General features: G+C 37.8%; 1 protein-coding gene across 1 annotated transcript in view; it reads left to right on the top strand.

Moving 5' to 3' along the window:
• The window catches only part of tmem131l (transmembrane 131 like), an 81,453-nt gene that overhangs the window by 9,292 nt on the left and 54,902 nt on the right, over positions 1-17,259 (top strand).

Genomic DNA, 17,259 nt, shown 5'->3' with positions numbered 1-17,259 from the left:
AAAATGCTTGTGTAAAGAAAAACTATTTATATAGGTGCTTTTTAAAAATGCAAACAAAGGAAACAGAACACAGATACAAAAAATATAAAAATAAACTATTGACAATAATTAGGAAACAAAAAAATTATTATAGTGAACAATTAAATAAGAGTAAAGGTAATATAAAGGCAACATGGGGAGTTATAGTGTGATGGAGCGAAATCAACTTTTCCAAATTACTTTGTCAAGGAAAATAACGAGATATATGACATAAAAGAAGTTGCAAATGAGTTTAATGATTATTTTTCAAATGTGGGATCAAGTCTGGTGGGAAATAAACTAATAGAAGATAAATACACTTGTAAATACGGTCAATAGTATTTTCCTTGACAGTGTGGAAAAACATGAAATAAGAAATGTAAAAAAAAAAAAAAAACTAAGCAAAAGATCAACTGACTATGAAGATTTAGACGTGACTGTAAAAAGTATAATAGAAACTGTTATTGAACCATTCACTTACATTTGTAATCTGTCTCTGTCAACAGGAATTTTCCCAGAGAAAATGAAAAATGCCAAGGTAGTCCCATTATATAAAAATGGAGACAAACATAATTTTTCAAATTACAGTACAGTGTCATTGCTTCCACAGTTTTCTAAAATTATGGAAAAAGTTTTTGTGACAAGATTGGACAAATTCATTGAGAAACATCATATTTTAAATAATTCTCAGTATGGATTCAGAACAAAACATTCAACAGCTATGGCAATTATGGAATTAACAGAGCAAATATCAACAACAATAGATAATAACGATTATTTTGTAAGTATTTTTATCAACCTGAAAAAAAGCTTTTGATGTTATCGACCACTCAAGATTGCTTCATAAGTTACAACAATATGGAATTAGAGGTATTGCACATCAGTGGGTAAAAAGCTACTTAGAAAATAGAAAACAGTTTGTTCAGATAAATAATACTAAATCAGAATTGTGTAACATTATTTATGGAGTACCACAAGGGTCGGTACTTGGACCCAAACTGTTTATTTTGTATATCAATGACTTTGTGAATGTATCTAAAGTACTTGGCAGCATATTATTTGCTGATGATACATTATTTTACTCTGGATCAGATATACAGGAAGTAGTACAAGTGATAAAATACAGAGTTGGAAAAAGTTAAACATTGGTTTGATATAAAGAGATTGTCACTAAATCTTAAGACAAATTTCATATTGTTTAATGACAGAGTGGAAAGAAAATGTTTCATTAAAAATAGATGGAATGGACATACAAAGGGTAAAAGAAGCGAAATTTCTAGGAGTCATGATTGATGAAGATCTTACATGGAAGTTACACATAAATTACACAAAAGGAAAAATAGCGAAAGCCATTGCTGTTTTGCATAAAGTAAAATTTTCGTTAAATAGTTATGGTTTATTAACATTGTACAATTCATTGATTGTCCCATATTTAACTTATTGTGTAGAAATCTGGGGATCAACATGTAAAACTTATACACAACCATTATTTATTCTGCAGAAAAGAGCTTTAAAAATGATTAGCAATAGTTGTTTTAGAGATCCATCTAATCCATTATTCATTAAGTATAGGGTGCTTAAATTTCATGATTTACCGTATTTTCCAGACTATAAGTCGCACCGGAGTATAAGTCGCACCAGCCACTTTATCCATTATAAAGAAAAATAAACCATAAATAAGTCGCACCGGAGTATAAGTCGCACCAGCCACTTTATCATTATAAAGAAAAATAAACCATAAATAAGTTGCACTGGACTATAAGTCCCATAGACATACAGGTATGTTAACTTAACATGAAAAGTTCAGATGATAATATTGTGACGGCTACCGTTTTCAGATGCATATTTCACCAGTCGTAACTTACAATCTGCAGAGTATGATTTTCTTTTTGGTGGCATTTTTTCGGGCCTTCTCCGTTGTCTTGTTAAGTTATCAGTAACGTTGAAATTTTTATTTTTCTATGGTAGTCAGAAGTCGCAGGAACAGTCACACAAGCCTTGAGTATAGGTCGCACCCCAGGCCAAAACATGTAAAAAAGTGCGACTTATAGTCCGGAAAATACGGTAGTTGATTTGAAAATATTACAAACAATGCACCAAACTAATAAAAATATCTTACCAATAAACATTCAAAATATGTTTGAAAAAAGAGTAAGCAGTTATAATTTGAAAGGAATAGAAGTCTTTAAAAAACCAAGATTCAGAACCAAAGTAAAGGAACGGAGTATTGCAGTGAATGGTGTAAAATTATGGAACAACCTCAACAAAGAAATCACAGTTAAGGTCACTTAAATTATTTAAAAAACGTATTAAACTAGATGTATTAAGTAAGTATGAAACTATGAAATAGGTCAGTGGGTTGTGACAAAGTCTGAAGTGTAATCTGTTGGTGATGTCTGGAATGTTTTGAGTCTAAAATGTGACCTGTTAAAAATGTAATCTCTTGAATAATGGCTAAAATTTTGAAATAAGTCAGTGGTATGTGACAAAGTCAAAAAATGTAATCTGTTAAATAATGTTGAATAATGATGCTTAAAATTGAACGATTGTATTGTAAAAAGGGGCAGAAAATATAAGACTTGTTCTTCCCTCTGCTCCTTTTCATTCAATGTCCATCCATCCATCCATCCATTTTCTTCCGCTTTATCCGGAGTCGGGTCGAAGGGGGCAGCAGCTCAAGCAAAGCCGCTCAGACCTCCCAATCCACACACACACACCTCCCCCAGCTCCTCCGGGGGAACCCCAAGGCGTTCCCAAGCCAGCCGAGAGATGTAGTCCCTCCAGCGTGTCCTGGGTCTTTCCCAGGGCCTCCTCCCAGTGGGACGTGCCCGGAACACCTCTCCAGCGAGGCGTCCAGGGGGCATCTGGAAAAGATGCCCGAGCCACCTCAACTGACTCCTTTCGACGTGGAGGAGCATTCAATGTCATGTCATTTATTCAATGTCTTGTAATATATTCTGCTTTTTTGTTTTTCTTTTAAATGAATGAAATATTGGAAAAAAAATATTTGGATGAAAAAAATGCCGATAATTGATGAATCGGTTGATTTGCCGATAAATCAGCCGATATTATTATTATTATTATTTATTTTTTTAATGAATAAAATGTTCTTTTTTTTGGACCCTTAACAAAAAAGGTATGAGCTAAAAGCTGAAGCTTTGTCCTCATATTGATTAACTTTATAACAGAGAAGAATTTTCAAGTTAAAAAAATACAATCAAGAATTAAACCTTTGTGAAATTAGCAAATAAAAGAGTTGTGAAATACATCTGATCTTGTACCTCTTGTTTCTGCAACTTAGATATAGGTTCAGGATAAGGATATAGATCCTTATAAATTTACTTGTATGCTTTTGTCAGCCGATCAGTGCAGTGTGACGGCGAACTACGGGGGCCGGCGATGAACACATTTAAGCAGGGGTGTAAGCAGCTCTGTTGAATGGAGTCAGAGCTCCATCTACTGGACAAACAGTGCCAGGACATTTTACATTGCCGACACAAACGTTATTTCAGTAACTGTTCTGTTTGAGAAATTATCGACGTTCTATCGGGAAAATTTCGGCTGATAGTGAGTAGAGCCCGAACGATATGGATTTTTTTTTTGAGGCAGTTGCCGATAATATTTGCATGAAAAAAATATGCAGATAACCGATAAATCGGCTGATTTGCTGATAGCCGATAAATCAGCTATTATTATTATTATTATTATTTTTTTTTTTAAATGAATAAAATGTTCTTTTTTGGACCCTTAACAAAAAAGGTATGAGCTAAAAGCTGAAGCTTTGTCCTCATATCGATTAACTTTATAACAGAAAAATTTTCAAGTTCAAAAAATGCTAAAATGCAATTGGAGCAGTTAGGGGGCTATTCAAACGGGCCAACTAGTAAGATATCATTCCTGAAAATGATCTTTGCCATATCACATGAGGTAAATCTGCCATACGATTGGATTTTGGAAAACCATGTGACGGAGAACCAATTCCGATTGGACATTCACATTGCGCACGTCATCACACATCTTTTATGAGGAGTACCAAGATGGCTGATGGTGGATCGAAAGTCCACAGTTAATTTTTCAGCAAAAAAAAAAAAAGAGTAAGCTTCTATCTTGTATTATTAAAAAGTTATTTATAATTTACTAAAGCTTGGTCCCAGCCATCGTATACGATGGTGTTGGCCCCAGAGGGTTAATGGCGAACAGCAGTAATTCCAGAACCTTTCCGGATGACCAGTGAATCTGAATGTTTCAACCTCTTAGCAGTAAACAAAAGTTTTTCATGCTAGAAATAAGGTCTACACAACGTGGGCTTAATAAAAAGCATGACCGACGCAATGAAGCACATTTGACACATTACTACATAAACGGAGTTAATCAAACTGAGTTAAACTGAAACTGGAGAAATGTGTGGTGAATGTAATTGCAAAGTTATTACAAACAACATCCTTATAAACTTACTTGTATGCTTTTGTCAGCCAATCAGTGCAGTGTGACGGCGGACTACGGGGGCTGGTGATGAACACATTTAAGCAGGGGTGTAAACAGCTCTGTTGGATGGAGTCAGAGCTCCATCTACTGGACAAATGGTGCAAGGACATTTTACATTGCCAACACAAACGTTATTTCAGTAACTGTTCTGTTTATGAGAAATTATCAGCGTTCTATTCGCAAAATTTCGGCTGATAGTGAGTACTTTGAAAAGGGCTTATATCGGCCAATAATATCGGTCGTGCTCTAATAGTGAGTACTTTGAAAAGGGCTTATATCGGCCGATAATATCGACTGGCCGATATATCGGTCGGGCTCTAATTATTTTGTGCCCCCCCCAAAGAAAATGTAAAAATTCTGTGACATAAAGCCCAGATTTTATTTTTTGTAGCTTTACTTTAACCTTCTGGGACAGCTGAGTAGAAGTTGTACTAAATTATAAATAACTTTTTAATGATATGAGATAGAAACTTACTTTTTTTTTTTCTGAAAAGTTAACTCTGCAGACTTCCGAATAAGCCGTCCACCATGTTTGTACTCCTCATAGAAGCTGTGTGATGACATGCGCAATGTGAGTGTCCAGTCGTCACATGGTTTTCCAATATCCAATCGTAGGGCAGAGCAGTCTCACATGGTATCCAAAAGATTGTTAGTAGCAGCTATATTCTCTTTGGGATGTGAACGCTGTTTGAACAGCCCTCTGGCTACTGGCTCCATGCATAAAAGCACAGCGTTGCACATGTGATCAGCATAAGAGGGTCTCATACAACCTCACGTGGTGGATCAAAGAGTGTCACTGCAAGCAATCCACGAGGGAGTCAACTCCATAGAATTTAAAAAGTTTGTGTTGTAAGCCTTTGTGTAATAGCAGACAGAAATTGCTTTGAGATTTGGCATAAAGTTTCAAAATAGTTGTTTATTATAGTTTGCTGTGTGTTTTGAACAGTGGTGGGTACAGTACTGCTAATCCGCTAACTGCTAATTATCGAAGATAATGTTTTCATTATCGGATTAGCTTTCCAGATAACTTTGAAAACCATCATAGGACCAATTATCTTCCGATAAGTTTTGGTCCGATAATTTTTAGACTGCTAACATGTTTTGCAGATGTAGCTTTTTGCAGTAGATGTGCAGTTCTATCCTCTACAAACAGAGAAGAGTTGATTCAAGAAGAAACCGCTCTATCCTTTGCAGGCAAAGGAGAACTGGTCATAGAAAAGAAAAAAAAAAATTCTTTTTACCCCATACTAATATGCTGGCAATAGCACCCAAGTCATCCAGAGGCATATAGTTTTAACTTAAGGTTAGAATTTTAACCAAACTAATTTCGGACAAGCTAGTTAAATTAACGTTACATCTGAAGTTTTATAAAGTGAAAATATCATATATATGTTTTAGTTTTAAAGTAATGCACTAATTTTGAAGGTTTTAGTGTGGACATGCAGCTGTGCCCAGTGCATTATGGATATTCACGACAGAAGAAATACATTTGAGATGCTCTGATCAGGCTCCACACAGACAACAGCATTAAACTCTTTGTATATTGTGCCTAAAACGCTCGTGAATATGTTCTCTGGGTTTATAGCCGTTGTTATTGTGTTATGTAAAAATGCCAGAAGAAGCCGAGGTTGCTCCTCAAAGCTGAAAAGTCTGTTGTGATTCAGGCCGTGTGATATAACCGGAGTCAAAATGCATAGAACACTGCCATCTACTGGCGTCCGGTTATATCAGTGTTGTCAACCGCAGGATTGTAAATTTATCTGTAGGCTTCCAAAACCTGAGCGACCCCACATATGGAAATAAAAAAAAACATAGTTCTGACAGGTTTAGTTGTACAGTGTGTGGTGTCAGCCACACGGTAAAAACAACACACATAAACAGATTTCACACACAAACATTCCCAGGTCAGACACCTCACTTTCTGATTGGCTGCATGTCACATTTAGCTCCTCGCATCCTTCTGAGCAGATCAGAGTGCTCTTAACAAACTACACACAGCAAGAATATCTGATATTATATTTAGCGTCATCACAATTGTCGGGGCATCCTTAAGATTGTCGGAAGGGAAAGATCGGGTCTGATATCGGCTTCATTGTCTTGCCATGTGAACCAGGCTTGATGTTATGACACCTCACGGAGCGACTGATTGATGGGTTATGACATTGTACCAAACATGTTTTCACTATTATTTGATTTCTTTGTGCGACTGACATTGTTATTCAAGCATTCAAACACACAACTCCAGCAACTACACACGAGAGAGTTTTTTGGCAGTTCTTGTTATTGAAGGAAACCTCGTCTCCCTAACCGGATAGAGTTGTGATGTCATCACATGTGCACTTAGGCGCTGTCTAGCGGGATCTTGAACATTTTTCTTTTTTATACAAATTTTAAAAATGACATATTTTACAAAAGCACATTTATGTGCAAACATCAACACGTTACATTGATTCAATTGTGTTGGTTTTTACATAGAATGAATGAATCAACCAATCAGTATGAGCGGAGGCTTAGTTACCCATAATCCCCTTTGGGTATCTCTGTGTTAATGTTCAGATCTTCAGAGTTAGTGCATTATTTTAAAATTAACAGATGTGTTATATATCACTTTGTACATTTTAAGAGTTTACATTAATGTAGTTATTCTATCTGGAATAATTTTATTTTTAAAGTAAAGCCATAATTCAAACCTGCTTTCCATTTCAAGACCTCTGCCTCATCGTGGGACTGCTGTATCCTGTCAGGTAAATGCTGCTTTCCTATAGCAGGGGGCAGAGTGCACAGAGAGAAGCGCTGGCTCATTGGCTGTTTGGGTTTGTGATCGCCATTGGTTCTATTAGAAGCTTTGGCAGTGTTTAAACTCAAAATCAGCTTCTTAGTAGCTGAGTGTATGGGAGGCAAAATTTAAAGTTATCGGTTATCTGTAGCTTCCGATAAGTTTTTAGGCAGTTTATCGGTTTAGCATTAAAAAAAGATAACTTTTCAGTTGGCTGATTACCAGTTATCGAAGCTAACTTTTTGGTTAGCTGTGCCCACCACTCGTTTTGAATAAATGTGTGTGAAAATTATTTTCCACTTTTTTTTCCTTTCTTATTTCTGAGTTTAAACCTTTATTACACTTATCAAACACCACTATAGTGTATATATATTCTGAAAATACAGGTTGTCCTGAAAAAAAGAGACATAGCACTTGATTGTGGGATGCAGGTTGAGCTGTTAACAGCAATAAAAAATCACTTATGCCAGGCGAGTGAACTGTCCAAAAAATGCCCTCGGAACCCAGAGGGTTAAAGACACAAGATTCGAGGCATTGGGCCAAAACACAGAAAAGTGTAAGAATGTGTCAGAGGAACATCAGAACTGCTAATTTATACACATCAGTTTTTTTAAACTTCAAGATTAATTTGATTACTGTAATTTTTACATTAAATGTTTCTTACATTAGAAAACTAAAAAAAAAATCTCTTTAGAAATCTTTGATGTTCATCTAAAAATGAAAACCATAACTTATCTGTTGTTGTTTCAGATGAGGTTTGTTTTTTTTTTATAAGGAACCTTGGGCATTTATTTTTAGACAAATAAAATAGCATGAAAAATGTATTGTGTGTGTGTGTGTGTATATATATATATATATATATATATATATATATATATATATATATATATATATATATATAATATAGTATGGGTATATAAAAGTAACAAATTTTTCTGCCAAATGTATTCAATCCATGATCGAAATGTAATTGGCTGGCGCACTGCTAAAACTTTTAAAATTTGAAGGGAGAGATAGAAACCGGAAAAGTAAGAAATCACACTGTTTAGCAGGTGCTCGTTAGGCTCCGGAGAGGGTTCACAGCCACGCAGAGGGCTCTGATCTAAAGCACTTTGGTTCATCACACCTAGGGATGTGTGAGAAACTCAACCCATATTACAATGCAGGCAACAAGCAGCATTTTTTTGAAATAATCACCGGCTTGAATTACACCCTGCCTAGTTTAGGTCCCGTGTCTGAGCACAGTTTGAAGGAAAAAAAACTGCTGTGGTTTTAATCATGGAAATTTGATGGCCACTTTCCTCGAATCGGTATGTCAGTGCTGAACTTCATTTCTGTTACTGGGCATGTCCACACTGCTCTGTCTGGTATATGCGAAGGGTTTTTAATTGAATACATGATGATTGGCCTTGACGGATATTCACACTCACCGGACAAAAGCGTTGGGACTTTTGCTTTTGTCCGGTGAGTGTGAATATCCGGTTCATACGATCAAGGTTTATGCGCATTTTACTGTATTTAACCTTCAACCTCAAACAAAAGAAAACTTTAAAAACCCGATAAAGGCTGGTTTTCCACATAAAAAAAAATTCCTACAGTTTTTTTTCCCCCCATAGGTTTTATATGTCATAACAAATAAGCATGTCTAACAGTCATTATGTGTTAATGAGCTTCAACTAGCAAGTTGTGTGCCATTCCAGACCAAAAGCTCAGTGGTTCAAATCGCACATAGCGCCTGTCTCCAAATGAAAATGACTTTATAGTAATGTGTGTATTTGAGGAAATGTTGAAAAATGAGTTGTTTGACTCTCTCAGCAGAAATAGGCAGGAAGACGGAGGGGAAAAAAAAAAACAGTTACTGGTATCCAATGGAGGGGAAAAAAGTTGGCATTTCAGTGGTGGTGTGTACAGTGCACACTCCATGCAGTCCGTGATTTATTCATTTATATAATACTAATCTGCAATAACTTTAAAACAAAACACCATGTTGTAATTTCTGTATTTATTATAAAACATTTATCACTCATACAGTTAAAATTGTGCAAATGTGAATAGCTAATTGTATTGAAAGCCAGTGGGACCTCCCCCCCATTCTTATGCTCCTTAAATTTTCAGTGAGGAGCTGCAGTGTTCACAGTAATAAATAATTTAGTTTGGAGCCCTGTAGTCTCCTCCTACCCCAATTAATCTACAAAATTGCTACATGCACAGTATAGCCTGGATAACAGAATGACTACAGTTCAGTATTGAAGATAGTGCTTTAGTTTATTTGGATAAAGAAAACACGTGTGACTCTTTAATAAAAGAGGAAAGTCTGTCCAGTTTTGGAAGTGTTTTTTCCATTCATCCCTACCTGGCAGACAAATTGACAGATGGCAGAATTGTTGCCATTGTTTAGGTGTCATGTTTAGGTAGGTAGCAGTGAAGGTAGTGACTCTCTCTGTTAACAGGCTGTATGAAACACAGCATGACATGTATTTCTTTCTTATGTGCTCCAATTCTGCATGTGGACAGCTTGTTTTGGCCTTCATTGCACTGGACACACAGAAGTGGTGATGCAGGAGGCACAATGTATGTCTGCCCTGGCTTACAATAACTCTAAAATCCAAATTAAGTTGCTTTTGGCAAATTGTCCAGCTGATTTTTTTTTTTTTTTTTTTTTTTTTTTGGATGCACATAACTGTTATCACACCAAAAGAGACCCTTGCCATTTGGTAATATGTCCTTTCAATTAAAACGGGCATTATTCTGGTCCATGAACAGGTTTGCATAATGCTTCCTTGAGATAATCCTGACAAAACAGTTGATGTTGAAGAAATAACCTCACTTTTCAGGTCAGTTGTGTGAGTAGCACTGTTTCCACACATTGCTGCATCTACCACAATACAGAACCACTTTAGGTTCTGGATGACAAACACCCAGGCAGGCAACCAGTTAATCACCACCTCCTGAAAGTAACCACCTATCAGGTGAGACATGGGTGTCTCCTTGACCTTCTCCAACCTCTGTGGTCTTCAACAGTGAGACCCCTGCATGCTGGCTCATTTGCAGAGAAATACACCACATGACCGAAATGGCAAAAGGGATCTTCCCTCACAACAAAAATGCTACTCCTTGTCATTACTCACCTAACGTAACGCTAGAAAATAAGTCCAAATATTTCTTTAGGGCCTAAAATGCTGAAGAAAAAAAACTTTACCTGACCAAAAAATTCAGCTTTACTTGGTGATTTCTGTGATCCACAAAGGCACTGAGATGTTAAAGGATTATTTAATTAAATTGAATTTAATAGGCACTAAATCTGTACTGGAAAATATCAGAACAAGGGGTTGACAGTGTGGACCGAGCATAGAAAGCAAATGAGGTTAATAATTCATATATATATATATATATATATATATATATATATATATATATACGAGGGCTGTCAATAAAGTAAGGGTCCTTTTTATTTTTTTCAAAAACTATATGGATTTCATTCATATGTTTTTACGTCAGACATGCTTGAACCCTCGTGCGCATGCGTGAGTTTTTCCACGCCTGTCGGTGACATCATTCGCCTGTGAGCACTCCTTGTGGGAGGAGTCGTCCAGCCCCTCGTCGGAATTCCTTTGTCTGAGAAGTTGCTGAGAGACTGGCGCTTTGTTTGATCAAAATTTTTTCTAAACCTGTGAGACACATCGAAGTGGACACGGTTCGAAAAATTAAGCTGGTTTTCAGTGAAAATTTTAACAGCTGATGAGAGATTTTGAGGTGATACTGTCGCTTTAAGGACTTCCCACGGTGCGAGACGTCGCTCAGTGCTCTCAGGCGCCGTCGTCAGCCTGTTTCAAGCTGAAAACCTCCACATTTCAGGCTCTATTGATCCAGGACGTCGTGAGAGAACAGAAGTTTCAGAAGAAGTCGCTTTCAGCATTTTATCCGGATATTCCACTGTTAAAGGAGATTTTTTTAATGAAAGACGTGCGGGCGGATTGCAGCGTCGGCTCGCAGCCGCCGCGACGCTCCGCCACAGGAAAAACACCTCCGTGTTGATAACCATTTGTAAAATCCAGGTGGCTTTTGATGGCTTTCAGTGGAGTGAGTATATGAGAAATTGTTTAACAGGCAGGACATGTTCCAACTTGTCCTTAAGGCTTTCAACAGAGGTGTTTTTCCTGTGGCGGAGCGTCGCGGCGGCTGCGTCCCGACGCGCGGACCCGTCCGCACGTTTTTCATTAAAAAAATCTCCTTTAACAGTGGAATATCCGGATAAAATGCTGAAACCGACTTCTTCTGAAACTTCTCTGTTCTCTCACGACGTCCTGGATCAATAGAGCCTGAAATGTGGAGGTTTTCAGCTTGAACAGGCTGACGACGGCGGCTGAGAGCGCTGAGCGACGTCTCGCACCGTGGGAAGTCCTTAAAGCGACAGAATCACCTCAAAATCTCTCATCAGCCGTTAAAATTTTCACTGAAAACCAGCTTAATTTTTCGAACCGTGTCCACTTCGATGTGTCTCACAGGTTTAGAAAAAATTTTGATCAAACAAAGTGCCAGTCTCTCAGCAACTTCTCAGACAAAGGAATTCCGACGAGGGGCTGGACGACTCCTCCCACAAGGAGTGCTCACAGGCGAATGACGTCACCGACAGGCGTGGAAAAACTCACGCATGCGCACGAGGGTTCAAGCATGTCTGACGTAAAAACATATGAATGAAATCCATATAGTTTTTGAAAAAAATAAAAAGGACCGTTACTTTATTGACAGCCCTCGTATATATGTGTATATATATATATATATATATATATATATATAGATATATATAGTGTGTAAAAACACGTGACCTTCCGGTATCACCTGAATTAGGGCTGCTTGATTATGGAAAAAATCAGTATCACGATTATTTAGGTAAATACTGAAATCACAATTTTTTTTTTTTTTTTAGTTACACAATGCATTTATTCAGCATTTCTCTCACTCTAAAAAAAAAAATTGTTATAGACAATGTGCGCAAAACCTCCAAACTGAAAATGTACTGTACCTTACCTGTATAAAACATAAAATGAATAAAATAAATATTAAAAATATCATATTGTATATTATTTTTCTGTTTTCCTCTCCCTTCCCTGTTGTCACTGACCAGTTGGTCAGTGTCTTTTGGCATCTCCCTGACTTGTGCTACTAGGACATAGTGCGGCTGCATTGTTTTTGTTTCAATTTATGTTCATTAGTTTGTGTTTTTGTCTTCATTCCCTTGACTTCGTCTCCTTATCTCCTTTTGGAGAAATTTATCCGTTCATTTATTGTTAAAATATAAAATGAAACAGCTTTTTTAAAAATAATAAAATAGTTGCTGTTGAAGGAGCCTTTTATTTAGAAGCAGGTGATGTGCTGAACTCTGGTGGTGTTGCTGAAGACACTTTTGTCCTATTTTGAAGAGCAGAGATGTTTTCTTTCAACTGGATGTGGTGTTCACCTCATCAATGGAAGTTTGGTTGTCTGCACAGCAAATGTTCCTGATTAGGACAAATAAAAATATTTCTTTAAATATAAAGAAACACTAAACAGTTTATATATAAAAAATGAAAAAAAACAAGGAAAAACAATGGGGAAAAAAAAAACGCCCGAAAAAATAAGTTATTTAAAGTTAAGCTTTTGTGGTGTCTGAAAAAAGCTGTAGCTTTATTTGGTAAAAATAAAAAAGACGGAACCATTTACAAATTAAAGCGTTCACTCAGATCAACTGTCCTAAAAGGCTAAGCTAATGTTAACCAATCATTAAACCTTCAGAGCAGTTCAGTAAACATCACGTTTTATTTTTACATTATTCTCACCTCGATAAAGCTGCAGAACTAAACTCCGTTGGGCAAACTGGGACTTCGCATATATCCAAAAAGTGGGAGATTTCGGACTGAGTGGGTTTGCTTCAGCACCCCGGCTGCCTGCCTTGCTCTTCCCAGGAATGATGTCTGAAGGCCGGCTTCTCCGTGCAGATTGGCTCGCTGTCGTGGTTCGATCGATATCCCACCAAGTCGTCAGTCCTCCCTCGGTCGGCGTCACTCCGAAAAGTAGCTGGGAAAAAAAGCTTCTCCCAGCAGCGTGATGGGAGAATCGTTCTACTGCTGTTTTTTAAAGCTTTTTTGTGTTTCAGGTGACGCAAATTCAAGAAGGCGATCGCTGAACTTTTTTTTTTCAGGTTGTGGAAACAGCCGGAGTGTGACGTAGCAATCCCGCCCCCTTGCCGCTTCCGAAGCGACGCGTCTGACGTCATGCATCTTGGGACACTTTGACGGATTGGCCTGATGAAAGACCCTTAAATCGTTTCACTCGATTATACGAGTTTGGAGATCGTTTCATACAAATATCGATATCGCGATCGAAATTCGGTTAATTGCACAGCCCTAACCTGAATATGAAAGCTGCTGACGGTGTTTGATTCATAGTCAGAGCCATTTGTTTTCTTCACCTCCATGAAGAACTTGCTTAACAGATGATCATGGTCGTTAGCTGGTCAGCTTTCAACCTGTCTCCCTCCCCCCCAAATGCTGTTTAGATATTTATCGGTTATGCTCTTGTCCGACTTGGTTTTTGTAACTGTATTTTTAGCATTCTGGCTTGTAACGAAGTTTTCAATCTGTTCTTGACTGTTCAGAGTTGTTTTCATCTTGTTGGTCTTCAGTTTACACACCCACTTCGAGCTTGTTTGCTGTTAATGATTCCATTTTCTTTGTTTGCTTTTTGTTTTATTTTGTGCTGTGAAAATTGTAAACAGTCGCAAATCTGATGCACGAGTCTGATATGGGAAAATATCAGAACATGCATACTGTTGTAGCCACGTAATATATACATCTTAATTTTTTTTTTGTTACTACACAAACATGTTCTTCCGACGACAGATTCTTTTCTTGTATTTTTACTTAGATTTCAAGCACAACAAGGCTGTCAATTTAGTAATTGTCCCTGCACATGTACTTACTGTATTTGTGATTTTAATGTACGTAGCTCTACTAAGGCTTGTATTTTGATGTAATGTTTAAAAGACTCCATTCCAATTAACAAATTAGGCTTTTCCCTTCATAAAATTTCTGAAGATATTTCAACAGCATTATCTCACACTTTGCAGCTAGTCAAGGACTCTCAGACACCAGAATGAGCTAATCAGGTTGTGGCAGAGATAGAAAATAAGTTGGTTTGGTGGTACTTGAGGACTGAGTTTGAGACGCACTGTCCTAAAGTAACCATCTGACTACGCCAGTCTGGTGCAGTCACTAGGGGATGTCGGCAATGAAGCATATATGTGTTGAATTATGCTCAGAAGAACATGTCTCATGGACATGGTGTTTGTTGCAGCTGAGACTCATGGTGCAGGAAATGGGCCACAACATTCATGTGTCCTGAAGTGGTTGCTCATTCAGACGTTCCATTTGTATGCCATCCTTCGCTCAGAATTTCTAATCCTTATCCTGCAGGAAATTATTAGTGGGCACAGTAAAAGTTCTATTTATAGTTGGTAGGGTTTCGTGGTAACAATTGCAAATGCTGCCTGCACATTGTGACAACATGGAGCAGGGAGGAAATTGCATGTGCATTGTTTTATTTTGAGAAGTATGGCATGTACTGTTACCACTGGGGCAAATTGCTGCTTGCTGTCTAATTTAGAGTTATGTTGGAAAAGCTGTAATGCCAACTGGAGATGCCCTGGGCTATTCCAGTCTCCCTGCTTGTATTCATTTACAGTGGAATTATATTCAGTTTCTCATGCAGAATTAATGTTTTGACATTTTAAAGCAATGCCATTACAGTGACACATCAGACTGTTGGGGTCTCCTACTGTTACATGGCATGATCCATAATGAGCTTTTAGGTTGCAGGGGTGGCCAAGTGGTTAGTGCTCTTGGTTTCAGTGCGGAAGGTCCCGGTTTAAACCCCGCCCCTGCCACATCTCTCCATGCAATGTGAAGTTGCATCAGAAAGGGCATCTGGCGTAAAACGTCTGCCAATTCAACATGCAGATTCACCTTGGATCTGCTGTGGCGATGTATGACTGGGCCAGTAGAATTTAGGTGGGGCCAGTAACTTCGCAAAGTTACTAGCCTTATGGGTCAGTGGCAAAAAGTGGTCAATGTCTAGCCCTGCAAATCCTTGATGGTATTGTGTGGTGTCCATCTGCCTTTCAAAGATGTAAAGACAAGACCAGAGGTGGCCAAATTGATCGTATCTGTAGACAACAGGTTGAAAAATATAGAAGTAGATTAAAGTATATTTATGTAGCATAGGTGAAGTAAAGTAGTTGTGCATTACTTTACAGGTATTAGTTTCTGTTACTGTATGTTGAAAATATATATTTGTAAATTCTCATAGAGAATGCTACCAGAGGAGTGATTTTTGAATAAGGATTTTTTCTTTTTCCCCTCACCAAAATGGGTGCTGCACTCACTGCAATTTATTGTCCAGAATAGCCCTATATTGCATCTCAGAGCTTCTAGAATATTAAACTTTATTGGGGGGTGGGGTGGGGGGTATGTACTGCTAACCACTAATCCACAGTACCGCCTATGGCCAACATTGTCCTCACAATTATTTCTGTGTAGGGGTGTAACGATACACAAAAATCACAATTCGATACGTACCTTGGTTTGAGGTCACGGTTCGGTTAATTTTTGGTACGGAATGGGAACAAAATGTGAAACCCAAATTTGCTTGTTGTTTAAACCAACAATTTATTGTAATATTATACAAACAGGAAAATAAAATAATTGCAAAGTGCTGCCTGGTAATAACTTAAATAAAATGTTCTCAAATAAACAACAAATGTATGAAATATGATAAAAAATGAATTCCTAGTAAACGGCTTTTAACAAAACCTTTCCACAAGTAAAGAGCAGCACAGTGGTTCCAGCATGAAGCCTTGGTCAATTTTATTCAACCGTCATACTTTTTTGCAAGATAAATGAACTTGTCCAAAACTGTCACACTTTATAAGGAATTTTTTAAGGAATTAATGTTAAAGAATCCCTTTTGAACAATTTATTTTATTTTCTATCTCTGTTAACTTTTCGTTTAATGTTTGTTAATGTCTTTTTAAATAAAGTTTTGAAAACAAAACATTGTGGGAGAGGCAAAAAGTGAGTAAAACCACTTTAAAAAATTCAGAACCACAAACTTGAGTCTTGGTTTGTTTATTTGTTTTGCCAATAAATTGGCCATCACTTAAAATCACGTAAAATAACATAACTTCTCAAGGCCAGGGCTTCTCAAAGTCTGGGGACTATTTAATCACAACGCAGCAAATGAGGTTAGTAGGCTGAGCGAGTCCGAGTGAGGAGGATTGTAGATATCCCTCCACTCAGCTCTTTACAGGCTGCAGTGGAAAGGAGGGGGGGGGGGGGGGGCGCTGCCGCTTGGTGACAACAGAGACTTTCACTTTCAGTTGCGTGGAAAGGAGGGGGGGGGGCGCTGCCGCTTGGTGACAACAGAGACTTTCACTTTCAGTCGCCAAACATCAGAAAAGTTTCCGGTAACTCCAGGAAAAGTAGCTAGATTTGTCGCTAGTTGCTTTTGAGAAAATAAGTTGTCAAGAGGGTTTGGAAATTTGCCAGATTTAGCGAGGAAAGTTGCCAAGTTGGCAACATTGAATGTAAACACACGCAACGCACACTCACTCGTGCGCAGCCCAGGTCCCGTGCCGAAACGGTTCAATACAAATACATGTATCGTTACACCTTTAGTAATAGGCTATTAGATCAGGCCTTATGGAGTTTAAATGTCTAACGGCCAGGAAACATTATTGTGATTGTTTTAGTGCCCATCCCTAGATTCCCCCCCCCCCCCCCCCCCCCCCGCCCTGTGTTTTTAAAGTTTGACCCCATGTGTAGTCTTGAATTGACTCTTATCTGGCTATGGCCCCATCTACAAGTTTTGGTATAGTTTCAGCATTTCATCTACACGTAAACAGCATTTTGGGTGCCCGAAAACAACAATATTTGAAAGTTTGTCCA

This window comes from Thalassophryne amazonica, chromosome 15, assembly GCF_902500255.1.
Source record: "Thalassophryne amazonica chromosome 15, fThaAma1.1, whole genome shotgun sequence".
Lineage (NCBI taxonomy): Eukaryota > Metazoa > Chordata > Actinopteri > Batrachoidiformes > Batrachoididae > Thalassophryne > Thalassophryne amazonica.
The sequence above is the reverse complement of the archived record's forward strand: the minus strand, read 5'-3'. Positions and strand labels throughout refer to the sequence as shown.